The sequence below is a fragment of the Pseudorasbora parva genome, chromosome 20 (assembly GCF_024679245.1).
Source record: "Pseudorasbora parva isolate DD20220531a chromosome 20, ASM2467924v1, whole genome shotgun sequence".
In the NCBI taxonomy this organism is placed as follows: domain Eukaryota; kingdom Metazoa; phylum Chordata; class Actinopteri; order Cypriniformes; family Gobionidae; genus Pseudorasbora; species Pseudorasbora parva.
The window spans coordinates 42,246,005-42,264,913 of record NC_090191.1 but is presented as its reverse complement, the minus strand read 5'-3'; the positions used below and the strand labels follow the sequence as shown (position 1 = coordinate 42,264,913).

Sequence of the window (18,909 nt, the reverse complement as noted above, 5' to 3'; positions counted from 1 at the left end):
GTTTCCTCTTAGGATTTATAGGCTTTTGAGTGTATTTTGCCACGCCTCTTTTCTAAATGGCTCTGTTATAGCCATCCAAATGCAAGAAATCAACTTTTTTTTGATAATTATTGATCTAGAGAGTCCAGAGAATTGTCCTAGACTGGTTTGGTTCTGATTGCGCAAAAAACCAGGGACTAGTTCGCAAAAGTAGGTTTTTAACATTATTGCAAATATTTATTTAACAATTTGATTGACCGAAATGGTTCTAGAGGCAAAGTTGTTCAACATGAGGAGATCTATCATATGATATACATATTTTGCTGATGTGTGCAACACTACGTGATTGCAGAGCCATAAAACTCGTTAGCGCCAACTAGTGGCCGATTTCTTTCAAAATTCTTACAGACCTCTAGGACCATGAGTCAAACATGCCTACTGAGTTTCGTTCTGGTCGACCTCCGTTAACCCTGTCTAATAGGTGCTCAAATTTCATTGGCCGATGGCGGCCATGTTTTTTTAGATACGCCAATGTTCTCATAGACAGACATGGTACCTTGGGCCAAGACACTGCTTACCAATTTTCAAGTCAATCAGACTAGCGGTCGCGTGGTTATAGCCCTTTTTGTGTTTTTTCCATGTTATAGCGCCACCAAGTGGCCAATCGTCGCGATTTTTTTATCGTGACCAAAGACTGAGCCCCTAAACATGTGTACCAAGTTTGGTGAAGATATCTCATTTATTGCTGGAGTTATAGCCTCTTTAGTAAAATAGGCTCCGCCTTAAATGTACATTTCCACGCCCCTTTTCGTTCCTGAGTCAAAATTTCAACTTTTTTTTGATAATTATTGATATTCAGACTAGAGAGAACATTTTGGCACTTGTTTGGTTCTGATATGTCAAAAAACCAGGGACTAGTTCGCAAAAGTAGGTTTTTGACAAAATTCAAAATGGCGGAAAAATTTGCATACCGGAAATGAAATCGGAGATATACATTTTGTTCGTCATGGTCTCAGCTTTCCAATGATATAAGACACTTGACCCTTAGGACGAACGGTTTAGGAGTTATGAGCCATTTCGCGTTTTTGGTTGCTGTAGCGCCACCTATTGGCCAATCTGGCTCATAATTTGATAACCTCTCCTCGATTTTTGGACTACCTATTGACAAAGTTTGAAGTCTCTAGCTTTTACGGTTTGGTCTGCACGATGAGTTTTACGGCAGAATAATAATAATAATAATAATAATAATAATTAAAGCTGCGAGCAGCATTTAGCGGGGTTCAAGCCATTTAAGGTCTTTAAGCATTTGACACCTTTTGCATGAAAGGTTTTTAAGCACTGAATGAATTTTAGAGATATCAGGTGAAATGAAGTGATAAACTGACAAAATGTGATTTTAAATATTATAATAGTGACTTTATAAAGTCTAAATATGAATTGATCAGGAGAGTGCAGAGAATCATACTGCTGTGGTTTGGTTCCGATCAGGCAAAAAACCTAGGACTAGAGGTTTTTAACATAATTGTGAATATTTAAATAAAGATTTGATTGACAGTATTGGTTATAGAGGCAAAGTTGTTCAGTATGAGAAGATCTATCATAATATATGCATATTATGTGGCTGTTTTAACCCCACCTGATTACAGAGATTCACCATAGGGAATACATGGTTTTCAAAGCTTTTTAACACTTATAGCGCCCCCTATACTCCGATCTCCATAAAACTTTGCATGTGTCTTCAACATGTTATGTCACATATACCCAACAATTTTCGTGAAGTTTTGAGTTTCTCCTTAGGATTTATAGGCTTTTGAGTGTATTTTTGCCACACCTCTTTTCTAAATGGCCCTGTTATAGCCATACAAATGCAAAAAATCAACTTTTTTTGATAATTATTGATCTAGAGAGTCCAGAGAATTGTCCTAGACTAGTTTGGTTCTGATTGGGCAAAAAACCAGGGACTAGTTCGCAAAAGTAGGTTTTTAACATTATTGCAAATATTTATTTAACGATTTGATTAACAGAAATTGTTCTAGAGGCAAAGTTGTTCAACATGAGGAGATCTATCATATGATATGCATATTTTGCCGATGTGTGCAACACCACGTGATTGCAGAGCCATAAAACTCGTTAGCGCCAACTAGTGGCCGATTTCTTTCAAAATTCTTACAGACCTCTAGGACCATGAGTCAAACATGCCTACTGAGTTTCGTTCCGATCGACCTCCGTTAACCCTGTCTAATAGGTGCTCAAATTTCATTGGCCGATGGCGGCCATGTTTTTTGAGATACGCCAATGTTCTCATAGACAGACATGGTACCTTGGGCCAAGACACCACATACCAATTTTCAAGTCAATCGGACTAGCGGTCGCGTGGTTATAGCCCTTTTTGTGTTTTTTCCAGGTTATAGCGCCACCAAGTGGCCAATCGTCGCGATTTTTTTATAGTGACCAAAGACTGAGCCCATAAACATGTGTACCGAGTTTGGTGATGATATCTCATTTCTTGCTGGAGTTATAGCCTCTTTAGTAAAATAGGCTCCGCCTTAAATGTACATTTCCACGCCCTTTTTCGTTCATGAGTCAAAATTTCAACTTTTTTTTGATAATTATTGATACTCAGTCTAGAGAGAACATTTTGGCACTGGTTTGGTTCTGATATGTCAAAAAAACAGGGACTAGTTCGCAAAAGTAGGTTTTTGACAAAATTCAAAATGGCGGAAAAATTTGCATACCGGAAATGAAATCGGAGATATACGTTTTGTTCGCCAAGGTCTCAGCTTTCCAATGATATAAGACACTTGACCCTTAGGATTAACGGTTTAGGAGTTATGAGCCATTTCGCGTTTTTGGTTGCTGTAGCGCCACCTATTGGCCAATCTGGCTCATAATTTGATAACCTCTCCTCGATTTTTGGACTACCTATTGACAAAGTTTGAAGTCTCTAGCATTTACGGTTTGGTCTGCACGATGAGTTTTACGGCAGAATAATAATAATAATAAAAATCAGTACAATTACAATAGGGTTTCAGCACTTCGTGCTTGAACCCCTAATAATAAAAATCAGTACAATTACAATAGGGTTTCAGCACTTCGTGCTTGAACCCCTAATAATAATAAAAATCAGCACAAATACAATAGGTGTTCAGCACTTCGTGCTTGAACCCCTAATAATTAAAGCTGCGAGCAGCATTTAGCGGGGTTCAAGCAATTTAAGGTCTTTAAGCATTTGACGCCTTTTGCATGAAAGGTTTTTAAGCACTGAATGAATTTGAGAGATATCAGGTGAAATGAAGTGAAAAACTGACAAAATGTGATTTTAAATATTATAGTAGTGACTTTATAAAGTCTAAATATGAATTATAGAACAATATTAATCAATAGTATGACAAAATTACTATTTTACTTTGCTAACATGACAAATATGTTGCTAGGTGGTTGCTAGGTTGTTCTTGATGGTTGTTATGGTGTTGCTAGGCAGTTGTTAGTTGTCACAGATGGTTACTATGATGTTTATAGAGTTCTTACTATGTTCTTTGCCTGATTTAACACTTAGCTAATCACTGCTAGCATGTGTAGCATGTTGGAAGTGCTGTTTGCTAGCATGACAGACAGACAGACAGACAGACACACACACACACACACACACACACACACACACACACACACACACACACACACACACACCACCTATTTTTGTGAAGTTTTGAGTTTTCGTTCAGTATTAATATGCTTTTGAGCATGTTTTACCACACCTATTCTCTAAATGATCCTGTTATAGCTCCCCAAAGTGTAAAGTTCAACATGTTTTTGATAACTATTGATCAGGAGAGTGCAGAGAATCATATTGCTGTGGTTTGGTTCCGATCAGGCAAAAAAACCAAGGACTAGTTTGCAAAACGAGGTTTTTAACATAATTGTGAATATTTAAATAAAGATTTGATTGACAGTATTGGTTATAGAGGCAAAGTTGTTCAGTATGAGAAGATCTATCATAATATATGCATATTATGTGGCTGTTTTAACCCCACCTGATTACAGAGATGGAAAACCATTTACAGCCAATACAGGCAATTCACCATAGGGAATACATGCTTTCCCAAGCTTTTTAACACTTATAGCGCCCCCTATACTCCGATCTCCATAAAACTTTGCATGTGTCTTCAACATGTTATGCCACATATACCCAATAATTTTCGTGAAGTTTTGAGTTTCCCTTTAGGATTACAGAGATTCACCATAGGGAATACATGGTTTTCAAAGCTTTTTAACACTTATAGCGCCCCCTATACTCCGATCTCCATAAAACATTGCATGTGTCTTCAACATGTTATGCCACATATACCCAACAATTTTCGTGAAGTTTTGAGTTTCCCCTTAGGATTTATAGGCTTTTGAGTGTATTTTGCCACGCCTCTTTTCTAAATGGCTCTGTTATAGCCATCCAAATGCAAAAAAATCAACTTTTTTTGATAATTATTGATCTAGAGAGTCCAGAGAATTGTCCTAGACTGGTTTGGTTCTGATTGGGCAAAAAACCAGGGACTAGTTCGCAAAAGTAGGTTTTTAACATAATTGCAAATATTTATTTAACGATTTTATTGACAGCAATGGTTCTAGAGGCAAAGTTGTTCAACATGAGGAGATCTATCATATGATATGCATATTTTGCCGATGTGTGCAACACCACGTGATTGCAGAGCCATAAAACTCGTTAGCGCCAACTAGTGGCCAATTTCTTTCAAAATTCTTACAGACCTCTAGGACCATGAGTTAAACATGCCCACTGAGTTTCGTTCCGATGGACCTGCATTAACCCTGTCTAATAGGTGCTCAAATTTCATTGGCCGATGGCGGCCATGTTTTTTGAGATACGCCAATGTTCTCATAGACAGACATGGTACCTTGGGCCAAGACACTGTTTACCAATTTTCAAGTCAATCGGACTAGCGGTCGCGTGGTTATAGCCCTTTTTGTGTTTTTTCCATGTTATAGCGCCATCAAGTGGCCAATCGTCGCGATTTTTTTATCGTGACCAAAGACTGAGCCCATAAACATGTGTACCAAGTTTGGTGAAGATATCTCATTTCTTGCTGGAGTTATAGCCTCTTTAATAAAATAGGCTCCGCCTTAAATGTACATTTCCACGCCCCTTTTCGTTCATGAGTCAAAATTTCAACTTTTTTTTGATAATTATTGATATTCAGACTAGAGAGAACATTTTGGCACTAGTTTGGTTCTGATATGTCAAAAAAACAGGGACTAGTTCGCAAAAGTAGGTTTTTGACAAAATTCAAAATGGCGGAAAAATTTGCATACCGGAAATGAAATCGGAGATATACGTTTTGTTCGTCATGGTCTCAGCTTTCCAATGATATAAGACACTTGACCCTTAGGATGAACGGTTTAGGAGTTATGAGCCATTTCGCGTTTTTGGTTGCTGTAGCGCCACCTATTGGCCAATCTGGCTCATAATTTGATAACCTCTCCTCGATTTTTGGACTACCTGTTGACAAAGTTTGAAGTCTCTAGCATTTACGGTTTGGTCTGCACGATGAGTTTTACGGCAGAATAATAATAATAATAAAAATCAGTACAATTACAATAGGGTTTCAGCATTTCATGCTTGAACCCCTAATTAAAGCTGCAAGCAGCATTTAGCGGGGTTCAAGCCTTTAAGGCCTTTTAAGCACATAGGCATTAAAGACATTAAGTTTTATTTAGCAAGATTTTAAACACTAAAATAATAGATGGAAAAGTCAATTTACAGCCAACATAGGCAATTTACCATAGGAAATGCATGGTTTTTAAAGCTTTTTAAGTCATAGCGCCACCTATAGTCCGATCTTTGTAAAACTTCGCATGCTTTATCAGCATAGTATGCCACATATACCCAACAATTTTCGTGAAGTTTTGAGTTTTCCCTTAGGATTTATAGGCTTTTGAGTGTATTTTGCCACGCCTCTTTTCTAAATGGCCCTGTTATAGCCATCCAAATGTAAAAGTTAAATTTTTTTTCAATGATTATTGATCTAGAGAGTCCAGAGAATTATCCTTGACTAGTTTGGTTCCGATCGGGCAAAAAACCAGGGACTAGTTTGCAAAAGTAGGTTTTTAACATAATTACGAAAATTTAATTAATGATTTGATTGACAGCAATAGTTCTAGAGGCAAAGTTGTTCAGTATGAGGAGATCTATCATATGAAATGAATATTTTGTGGATGGGTGCCACACCACGTGATAACAGAGCCATAAAACTCGTTAGCGCCAACTAGTGGCCAATTTCTTTCAAAATTCTTACAGACCTATTGGACCATGAGTCAAACATGTCCACTGAGTTTCATTCGGATTGGCCTCTGTTAACCCCGTCTAATAGGTGCTCGAATTCATTGGCCGATGGCGGCCATGTTTTTTGAGATACACCAATATCCTCATAGACCTATATAGTACCTTGGGCCAAGACACTGCATACCAATTTTCAGGTCAATCGGACTAGCGGTCGTGTGGTTATAGCTATTTTCATGTTTTTTTCCCATTATAGCTCCACCAAGTGGTCAATCGTCGCGATTTTTTTATCGAGACCAGAGAATTAGCCCATACACACATTTACCAAGTTTGGTGAAGATATCTCATTTCATTTTGGAGTTATAGTCTTTTTAGTAAAATAGGCTCCGCCCTGAGCGTCCATTTTGATCCCCTTATCTTCCGTGAATCGAAATTTCAACTTTTTCTCAATGAATGTTCATATTCAGACTACAGACAACATTTTGGCACTGGTTTGGTTCCGATCGGTCAAAAAACCAGGGACTAGTTCGTAAAAGTAGGTTTTCAACAAAATTCAAAATGGCGGAAAATTTTTAATGACGGAAATGAAATCGGATATTTGCGTTTTGTTCGCCAAGGTCTCAGCTTTCCAAAGATATAAGACACTTGAGTGTGGACCAAACGGTTTAGGAGTTATGAGCCATTTTGCGCAATTGATTGCTATAGCGCCACCTATGGGCCAATCTGGCTCATAATTTGATAACCTTTCCTCGATTTTTGTACTACCTATTGACAAAGTTTCAAGTTTCCAGCTCTTATGGTTTGGTCTGCACGATGCGTTTTTCGGCTGAATAATAATAATAATAATTAAAGCTGCAAGCAGCATTTAGCGGGGTTCAAGCCTTTAAGGCCTTTTAAGCACATAGGCATTAAAGACATTAAGTTTTATTTAGCAAGATTTTAAAAACTAAAATAATAGATGGAAAAGTCCATTTACAGCCAATATAGGCAATTTACCATAGGAAATGCATGGTTTTTAAAGCTTTTTAACAGTTATAGCACCACCTATAGTCCGATCTTTGTAAAACTTTGCATGCTTCATCAGCATGGTATGCCACATATACCCAACAATTTTCGTGAAGTTTTGAGTTTCCCCTTAGGATTTATAGGCTTTTGAGTGTATTTTGCCACGCTTTTTTTCTAATTGGCCCTGTTATAGCCATCCAAATGCAAAAGTTCAACTTTTTTTCAATGAATATTTATCTAGAGAGTCTAGAGAATTGTCCTAGACTGGTTTGGTCTCGGTCGGGCAAAAAACCAGGGACTAGTTTGCAAAAGTAGGTTTTTAGCATAATTGCAATTATTTAATTAATGATTTGATTGACAGCAATGGTTCTAGAGGCAAAGTTGTTCAGCATAAGGAGATCTATCAAATGATATGCATATTTTGCCAATGTGTGCAGCACCACGTGATTACAGCACCATAAAACTCGTTAGCGCCAACTACTGGCCGATTTCTTTCAAAATTCTTACAGACCTCTAGGACCATGAGTCAAACATACCCACTGAGTTTCATTCCGATCGATCTCCATTAACCCTGTCTAATAGGTGCTCAAACTTCATTGGCCGGTGGCGGCCATGTTTTTTGAGATACGCCAATGTCCTCATACACATACATGGGGCCTTGGGCCAAGACACTGCATACCAATTTTCAGGTCAATCGGACTAGCGGTGGTGTGGTTATAGCTATTTTCATGTTTTTTTCACATTATAGCGCCACCAAGTGGCCAATCGTGGCGATTTTGTTATCGTGACCTCAGATTGAGCCCATACACATGTGTACCAAGTTTGGTGAAGATATCTCATTTTGTTCTTGAGTTATAGCCTTTTTAGTAAAATAGGTTCCGCCCTAAATGTACATTTCCACGCCCCTATTCATCCGTGAATCGAAATTTCAATTTTTTTTCAATGAATATTGATATTCAGACTACAGAAAACATTTTGGCACTGGTTTGGTTCTAATCGGTCAAAAAACCAGGGACTAGTTTGCAAAAGTAGGTTTTCAACAAAATTCAAAATGGTGGAAAAATTTCCCTACCGGAAATGAAATCGGAGATATACGTTTTGTTTGCCAAGGACTCAGCTTTCCAATGATATAAGACACTTGAGTGTGGACCAAACGGTTTAAGAGTTATGAGCCTTTTCACGCTTTTGGTTGCTGTAGCGCCACCTATTGGCCAATCGGGGTCATACCTCCTGAGGGTCTTCCCACAGTGAGGACTACCATCTGACAAAGTTTCAACGCTCCAGCCCTTACGGTTTTGGCTGCACGATGCGTTTTACCGGAGAATAATAATAATAATTAAAGCTGCGAGCAGCATTTAGCGGGGTTCAAGCCATTTAAGGTCTTTAAGCATTTGACACCTTTTGCATGAAAGGCTTTTAAGCACTGAATGAATTTGAGAGATATCAGGTGAAATGAAGTGATAAACTGACAAAATGTGATTTTAAATATTATAATAGTGACTTTATAAAGTCTAAATATGAATTGATCAGGAGAGTGCAGATAATCATACTGCTGTGGTTTGGTTCCGATCAGGCAAAAAACCTAGGACTAGTTTAGAGGCAAAGTTGTTCAGTATGAGAAGATCTATCATAATATATGCATATTATGTGGCTGTTTTAACCCCACCTGATTACAGAGATGGAAAATACCATTTACAGGCAATTCACCATAGGGAATACATGGTTTTCAAAGCTTTTTAACACTTATAGCGCCCCCTATACTCCGATCTCCATAAAACATTGCATGTGTCTTCAACATGTTATGCCACATATACCCAACAATTTTCGTGAAGTTTTGAGTTTCCTCTTAGGATTTATAGGCTTTTGAGTGTATTTTGCCACGCCTCTTTTCTAAATGGCTCTGTTATAGCCATCCAAATGCAAGAAATCAACTTTTTTTTGATAATTATTGATCTAGAGAGTCCAGAGAATTGTCCTAGACTGGTTTGGTTCTGATTGCGCAAAAAACCAGGGACTAGTTCGCAAAAGTAGGTTTTTAACATTATTGCAAATATTTATTTAACAATTTGATTGACCGAAATAGTTTTAGAGGCAAAGTTGTTCAACATGAGGAGATCTATCATATGATATGCATATTTTGCCGATGTGTGCAACACCACGTGATTGCAGAGCCATAAAACTCGTTAGCGCCAACTAGTGGCCGATTTCTTTCAAAATTCTTACAGACCTCTAGGACCATGAGTCAAACATGCCTACTGAGTTTCGTTCTGGTCGACCTCCGTTAACCCTGTCTAATAGGTGCTCAAATTTCATTGGCCGATGGCGGCCATGTTTTTTTAGATACGCCAATGTTCTCATAGACAGACATGGTACCTTGGGCCAAGACACTGCTTACCAATTTTCAAGTCAATCAGACTAGCGGTCGCGTGGTTATAGCCCTTTTTGTGTTTTTTCCATGTTATAGCGCCACCAAGTGGCCAATCGTCGCGATTTTTTTATCGTGACCAAAGACTGAGCCCATAAACATGTGTACCAAGTTTGGTGAAGATATCTCATTTCTTGCTGGAGTTATAGCCTCTTTAGTAAAATAGGCTCCGCCTTAAATGTACATTTCCACGCCCCTTTTCGTTCATGAGTCAAAATTTCAACTTTTTTTTGATAATTATTGATACTCAGTCTAGAGAGAACATTTTGGCACTGGTTTGGTTCTGATATGTCAAAAAACCAGGGACTAGTTCGCAAAAGTAGGTTTTTGACAAAATTCAAAATGGCGGAAAAATTTGCATACCGGAAATGAAATCGGAGATATACGTTTTGTTCGCCAAGGTCTCAGCTTTCCAATGATATAAGACACTTGACCCTTAGGATGAACGGTTTAGGAGTTATGAGCCATTTCGCGTTTTTGGTTGCTGTAGCGCCACCTATTGGCCAATCTGGCTCATAATTTGATAACCTCTCCTCGATTTTTGGACTACCTATTGACAAAGTTTGAAGTCTCTAGCATTTACGGTTTGGTCTGCACGATGAGTTTTACGGCAGAATAATAATAATAATAATAATAATTAAAGCTGCAAGCAGCATTTAGCGGGGTTCAAGCCTTTAATGTCTTTAAAGCACATAGGCATTAAAGACATTAAGTTTTATTTAGCAAGATTTTAAACACTGAAATAATAGAAGGAAAAGTCCATTCACAGCCAATATAGGCAATTTACCATAGGAAATGCATGGTTTTTAAAGCTTTTTAACAGTTATAGCGCCATCTATAGTCCGATCTCTTTAAAACTTTGCATGCTTCATCAGCATGTCATGCCACATATACCCAACAATTTTCGTGAATTTTTGAGCTTCCCTTTTGGGTTAGCGCCAACTAGTGGCCGATTTCTTTCAAAATTCTTACAGACCTCTAGGACCATGAGTCAAACATGCCCACCGAGTTTCGTTCCGATCGACCTCTGTTAACCCCATCTAATAGGTGCTCAAAATTCATTGGCTGATGGCGGCCATGTTTTTTGAGATACACCAATGTCCTCATAGACTTATATAGTACCTTGGGCCAAGACACTGCATACCAATTTTCAGGTCAATCGGACTAGCGGTCGTTGTTTTTTTCACATTATAGCGCCACCAACTGGTCAAACGTTGCGATTTTTTTATCGAGACCAAAAAATGAGCCCATACACATGTGTACCAAGTTTGGTGAAGATATCTCATTTCCTTCTTAAGTTATAGCCTTTTTAGTAAAATAGGCTCCGCCCACAACATTCTTTTTCCACCCCTTAGCAACCGTAAATCGAAATTTCTACTTTTCTCAATGAATATTGATATTCAGACTACAGAGAACATTTTGGCACTGGTTTGGTTCCGATTGGGCAAAAAACCAGGGACTAGTTCGCAAAAGTAGGTATTTAAAGCATTTGACGCCTTTTGTATGAAAGGTTTTTAAGCACTGAATGAATTTGAGAGATATCAGGTGAAATGAAGTGATAAACTGACAAAATGTGATTTTTAAATGTTATAATAGTGACTTTACAAAGTCTAAATATGAATTATAGAACAAAATGACTAATTTAACCAGTAGGGTGGCAGCAGAGAAACATTCATTGGCTCAGTTTCATTTACCATGATTCTATTATGATTTACCATAGCTTACCACAATTTACCACATTCTAGTATGATTAACCATGATTATTTTGTGATTTACTATAGTTTACCACAATCTAGTATGATTTACCATGATTTTATTGTGATTTACCATAGTTTACCATGTTGTATTATGATTTACCATGATTCTAGCATATTTTACCATGATTTACCATGTTCTAGCATGGTTTACCATGATTTACCACGTTTTAGTATGATTTACCATGATTCTATTGTGATTTACCATAGTTTACCATGATTTACCACGTTCTAGAATGATGTACCATGATTCTATTGTGATGTACCATAGTTTACCATGATTTACCACATTGTATTATGATTTACCATGATTCTAGCATATATTACCATGATTTACCACATTCTAGCATGGTTTACCATGATTTACCACGTTCTAGAATGATGTACTATGATTCTATTGTGATTTACCATAGTTTACCATGATTTACCATGATTTTATTGTGATTTACCATAGTTTACCATGGTGTATTATGATTTACCATGATTCTAGCATATTTTACCATGATTTACCACGTTGTATTATGATTTACCATGATTCTAGCATATATTCCATGATTTACCATGTTTTATTATGATTTACCATGATTCTAGCATATATTACCATGATTTACCATGATTCTATTGTGATTTACCATAGTTTACCATGATTTACCACGTTCTAGAATGATTTACCATGATTCTAGCATATATTACTATGATTTACCACGTTCTAGTATGATTTACCAAGATTCTAGCGTATATTACTATGATTTACCATGTTCTAGTATGATTTACCATCATTCTAGCATATATTACCATGATTTACCACGTTCTAGTATGATTTACCATGATTCTAGCATATATTACTATGATTTACCATGTTCTAGTATGATTTACCATGATTCTAGCATGGTTTACCATAGTTTCACATGATTTACCATGTTCTGGCATGGTTTACCATGATTTACCACGTTCTAGTATGATTTACTATGATTCTATAGTGATTTACCATAGTTTACCATGATTTACCACATTGTAGTATGATTTACCATGATTCTATTGTGATTTACCACGTTCTAGTATGAACAAATTAATTGGTCAACATTGTCAAAATGTCATTTGCAATGTAGTTATAATGATTTTCTAAACTGGCTTACTGACCAGAATGAACCAATGAGTGGTCTTCTGCTGCCCTCTGGTGGCCGTTTATTATAGCAATTTTTGGGAACACACCATTTAAAGCAATGGTACCTCATCACATTTCTCACTTTTATAGAGGCATATATTGCCCGATCTCCATGAAATTTTTCATGCTTCTTTAGAGTAATATTCTGCACGTGCCCACCTATTTTTGTGAAGTTTGTAGTTTTCATTCAGGATTAATAGGTTTTTGAGCATGCTTTGCCAGGCCCCCTCTTTTTAAATGACCCTGTTATAGTCATCCAAATTCAAAAGTTCAACTTTTTTTCAATGAATATTTATCTAGAGCGTCTAGAGAATTGTTCTAGATTGGTTTGGTTCCGATCGGGGAAAAAACCAGGGACTAGTTTGCAAAAGTATGTTTTTAACATAGTTGCAAATATTTAATTAATGATATGATTGACAGCAATAGTTCTAGAGGCAAAGTTCTTCAACATGAGGAGATCTATCAGGTGATATGCATATTTTGTGGATGGGTGCCACACCACGTGATTACAGAGCCATAAAACTCGTTAGCGCCAACTAGTGGCCGATTTCTTTCAAAATTCTTACAGACCTCTAGGGCCATGAGTCAAACATGCCCATCAAGTTTTGTTCCGATCAGCCTTCGTTACCCTTGTCTTATAGGTGCTCAAATTTCATTGGCCGATAGCGGCCATATTTTTTGAGATACGCCAATGTCCTCATAGAAATACATGGTACCTTGGGCCAAGACACTGCATACCAATTTTCAGGTCAATCGGACTAGCGGTCGTGTGGTTATAGCTATTTTCATGTTTTTTTCACATTATAGCGCCACCAAGTGGTCAATCGTCGCGATTTTTTTATCGAGACCAAAGAATGATCCCATACACATGTGATCCAAGTTTGGTGAAGATATCTCATTTCGTTTTTGAGTTATAGTTTTTTTAGTAAAATAGGCTCCGCCCTGAGTGTCCATTTTGAATCCACTTATCTTTCGTGAATCGAAATTTCAACTTTTTCTCAATGAATATTAATAATGAGACTACAGACAACATTTTGGCACTGGTTTGGTTCCGATCGGTCAAAAAACCAGGGACTAGTTCGCAAAAGTAGATTTTCAACAAAATTCAAAATTGCCGAAAAATTTTAATGACGGAAATGAAATCGGAGATATACGTTTTGTTCGTCATGGTCTCAGCTTTCCAATGATATAAGACAATTGAGTGTGGACTAAACGGTTTAGGAGTTATGAGCCATTTTGCGCAATTGATTGCTATAGCGCCACCTATTGGCCAATCTGGCTCATAATTTGATAACCTTTCCTCGATTTTTGTACTACCTATTGACAAAGTTTCAAGTTTCCAGCTCTTACGGTTTGGTCTGCACGATGCGTTTTTCGGCTGAATAATAATAATAATAATTAAAGCTGCGAGCAGCATTTAGCGGGGTTCAAGCCATTTAAGGTTTTTAAGCATTTGACACCTTTTGCATGAAAGGCTTTTAAGCACTGAATGAATTTGAGAGATATCAGGTGAAATGAAGTGATAAACTGACAAAATGGGATTTTAAATATTATAATAATGACTTTATAAAGTCTAAATATGAATTGATCAGGAGAGTGCAGAGAATCATACTGCTGTGGTTTGGTTCCGATCAGGCAAAAAACCTAGGACTAGTTTGCAAAACGAGGTTTTTAACATAATTGTGAATATTTAAATAAAGATTTGATTGACAGTATTGGTTATAGAGGCAAAGTTGTTCAGTATGAGAAGATCTATCATAATATATGCATATTATGTGGCTGTTTTAACCCCACCTGATTACAGAGATTCACCATAGGGAATACATGGTTTTCAAAGCTTTTTAACACTTATAGCGCCCCCTATACTCCGATCTCCATAAAACTTTGCATGTGTCTTCAACATGTTATGCCACATATACCCAACAATTTCCGTGAAGTTTTGAGTTTTCCCTTAGGATTTATAGGCTTTTGAGTGTATTTTGCCACGCCTCTTTTCTAAATGGCCCTGTTATAGCCATCCAAATGCAAAAAATCTACTTTTTTTTGATAATTATTGATCTAGAGAGTCCAGAGAATTGTCCTAGACTGGTTTGGTTCTGATTGGGCAAAAAACCAGGGACTAGTTCGCAAAAGTAGGTTTTTAACATAATTGCAAATATTTATTTAATGATTTGATTGACAGCAATTGTTCTGGAGGCAAAGTTGTTCAACATGAGGAGATCTATCATATGATATGCATATTTTGCCGATGTGTGCAACGCCACGTGATTGCAGAGCCATAAAACTCGTTAGCGCCAGCTAGTGGCCGATTTCTTTCAAAATTCTTACAGACCTCTAGGACCATGAGTTAAACATGCCAACTGAGTTTTGTTCCGATCGACCTCCGTTAACCCTGTCTAATAGGTGCTCAAATTTCATTGGCCGATGGCGGCCATGTTTTTTGAGATACGCCAATGTTCTCATAGACAGACATGGTACATTGGGCCAAGACATTGCATACCAATTTTCCAGTCAATCGGACTAGCGGTCGCGTGGTTATAGCCCTTTTTGTGTTTTTTCCATGTTATAGCGCCACCAAGTGGCCAATCGTCGCGATTTTTTTTATCGTGACCAAAGACTGAGCCCATACACATGTGTACCAAGTTTGGTGAAGATATCTCATTTCTTGCTGTAGTTATAGCCTCTTTAGTAAAATAGGCTCCGCCTTAAATGTACATTTCCACGCCCCTTTTCGTTCATGAGTCAAAATTTCAACTTTTTTTTGATAATTATTGATATTCAGACTAGAGAGAACATTTTGGCACTGGTTTGGTTCTGATATGTCAAAAAACCAGGGACTAGTTCGCAAAAGTAGGTTTTTGACAAAATTCAAAATGGCGGAAAAATTTGCATACCGGAAATGAAATCGGAGATATACGTTTTGTTCGTCATGGTCTCAGCTTTCCAATGATATAAGACACTTGACCCTTAGAAGCAACGGTTTAGGAGTTATGAGCCATTTCGCGTTTTTGGTTGCTGTAGCGCCACCTATTGGCCAATCTGGCTCATAATTTGATAACCTCTCCTCGATTTTTGGACTACCTATTGACAAAGTTTGAAGTCTCTAGCATTTACGGTTTGGTCTGCACGATGAGTTTTACGGCAGAATAATAATAATAATAAAAATCAGTACAATTACAATAGGGTTTCAGCATTTCATGCTTGAACCCCTAATAAAAATCAGTACAATTACAATAGGGTTTCAGCACTTCGTGCTTGAACCCCTAAAAATCAGTACAATTACAATAGGGTTTCAGCACTTCGTGCTTGAACCCCTAATTACATGTTTTTATTTAATAAATATAATAGTTATCTAAAAATTATATATAACTATTAAAAAAAGTGTGTGTATATATATATATATATATATATATATATATATATATATATATATATATATACACACACACACAATTAAAACAAGATTTTTTAATTAAAAAAAAATCATTTAATTATTAAAATATTAAACATGTAAAGATGACGGGATGTTGTGTTCCCCGCAGCGCTGTTAAAGTCTTGCCCTTGCCTGGCGTTTGTCACACACACCTTCTCATTTATACGTCTATCCTAAGAGTGTTCTCCGCTGATGGTGGCAGGTAAAGAAAAGACATAATTATCTTGGCTGTGTCCACATCATCACTGAACACACACATCGGCCGCCACTCCTGTGTGTGTGTGTGTGTGTGTGTGGCCTTTTCACTACGGCAGGAGTACAAGGTGTTCTCATTGTCTAAATCCGGTCGTCAAAGTCTTTGAGCCGCTGATGGACACCTTCTGCTTCAAAGAGAAGCACATGCTCATTACTGCTGACCTGTGTGTGTGTGTGTGTGTGTGTGTGTGTGTGTAATGTCAGCCATTCAGAGTTTAATGTAGACAGTGTGTATGTGTTTGTGGTGTTTAATGACACTGTGAGGGTGTTTAGGTGAATAATGTTTATGGAGTTGCAGTTGAAATCATTTAGAATTGCTAACAGACTAACTGACAGCAACACACACACACACACACACACACACACACACACACACACACACACACACACACACACACACACACACACACACACACAGTATTTACATACACTCTCCTTATCTGTTACACACACACACACGCACAGAATTTTCATGCACACTCTTCTCATCTGTCACACACACACACACACACACACAATTTACATGCACACTCTCATCATCTGTTACACACACACACACACACACACACACACACACACACACACACACACACACACACACAGTATTTACATGCACACTCTCATCATCTGTTACACACACACAGTATTTACATACACCCTCCTTATCTGTTACACACACACACACACACACACACACATTATTTACATGCACACTCTCCTCATCTGTTACACACACACACAATTTACATGCACACTCATCATCTTACACACATACACACACACACACACACACACACACACACACACACACACACACACACACACACACACACACACACACACACACACACAGTATTTACATGCACACTCTCCTCATCTGTTATTCACACACACGTGTGTGTGTATATATATATATACACACACACACACACACACACACAACACAACACAGAATATATATATTTATATTTATATCATTTTGGCAGACACTTTTATCCAAAGCGGATTAACATTTGATCCGTTCTCCCTTTCCCTGGGAATCTAAATATTTGAGCTACAGGAAAACATCTGCATTCAGTAAAGTCTACAGTGTGTGTCCTCAGTTTAACGTGTGAAGTGTTTGTTCTCCGGCCGGGAGAAGCTCTGAGGCGTGTTTAGTACACACTCATCCTGTATGATCTGCGGTGGGACACGAATGGAGATGTTTAGCAGAACGTACCAGGTGCTTTTCCCCTTCAGACGAAATGAAGTGATTTTTGGCTGAACCGCTCCTCTAATGCGCTCACACACACTCTCCGCATCTCATCATCTTCACAGCAGGTCTGCAGAACCTCCGTCATTTCTTCCACAAAGGGAGACAAATGAAAAAGATATGCAGATGTGTGTATCCTGGAGCCTGTATAAAGCCCAGAGAGTGGCGATGCTCAGCTCAGGACACATCACTCCTGAGGAGGAATAAGAGACACACACACACACACACACACACACACGTTTGTTTTTGTGACATATGGGGACATAGGCGTAATGGTTTTTATACTGTACAAACCGTATTTTCTATCCCCTTACACTGCCCCTAAACCTACCCATCACACACACACACACACACACACACACACACAGCCCCTAAACCTACCCATCACAGGAAACATTCTGCATTTTTACTTTCTCATAAAAACTCCTCCTGTGTGATTTATAAGATTCATATGTCAAAAAACATGCCCCCACACACACACACGTACACACACACACGCCAGTGAATGTGTGTGTGTGTAGAGCAGCGTGGATCAGTTTATGAGAAGTGTGTGAGATACTGTCTTTAGAGCAGGGCTGTTTTGCAGTCATTGAGACACTTTTGACTTTATTCATATTTAGATTTATTATTATTTTCTGTTTTCATTTTATATCCATTTGATCTCATTGCAGACTTGGAGAAATAACTCAGATAATAAAGAGATCGTACAGTGAGTGTGTGTGTGTGTGTGTGTATGAGGGAGTGTGTCTGTTTGAACGTGTGAGTGAGTGTGTGTGTGTGTGAGAGAGTGTGTGAGTGAATGTTTGAGTGTGTGTGAGTTTGTGTAAGAAAAAGAGTTTTAATATGTGTGTGTGAGTGAATGTGTGACTGTGTGTGTATGTGTGTGTTCGTGTGTGTGAGAGTGAGTGTGTTTGTGGTAGTGTGTGAGAGTGTGAGTGTGTGTGAGTGTGAGTGAATGTTTGAGTGTGTGTGTGAGTTTGTGTGTGTGAGTGTGTTTAAGAAAAAGAGTTTTAATATGCGTGTAAGAGTGTGTGTGTGTGTGTGTGTATGTTTGTGTGTGTGAGTGAGTTTGAGTGTGTGAGAGTTAAATTGTGTGTGTGTGTGTGTGTGTGAGAGAGAGTGTGACTGTGAGAGTGAGTGTTACTGTATGTAAGAGTGTGTGAGTTTGAATGTGTGTGTTAGAGTGTTAGTGTGTGTGTGAGAGTGAGTTTGTGTTAGTGTGTCTGAGTGTGTGTCTGAACTATGTGAGTGTGTGTGTGTGTAAGTGAGAGTTTAAATGTGTGTATGTGAGAGTCTGTGAGTGCCTGTGTGAGTGAGAGTGTGTGTTACTGTGTTTAAGAGTGTCTGTGAGTGTG

At 38.0% G+C, this 18,909-nt stretch overlaps 1 protein-coding gene and 1 long non-coding RNA gene across 2 annotated transcripts in view; one reads left to right on the top strand and one right to left on the bottom strand.

Annotated features, from left to right (window-relative positions):
• chrm2a (cholinergic receptor, muscarinic 2a) overlaps positions 1–18,909 on the top strand; it is a 193,434-nt gene that overhangs the window by 17,202 nt on the left and 157,323 nt on the right. The gene's annotated exons all lie outside the window — the stretch shown is intronic.
• The window catches only part of LOC137049676 (uncharacterized), a 29,692-nt gene that overhangs the window by 10,492 nt on the left and 291 nt on the right, over positions 1–18,909 (bottom strand). Inside the window, exon 2 of the long non-coding RNA XR_010899675.1 lies at positions 17,522–17,747. This is a non-coding gene — a long non-coding RNA (uncharacterized lncRNA). The remainder of the gene's footprint in view (positions 1–17,521; positions 17,748–18,909) is intronic.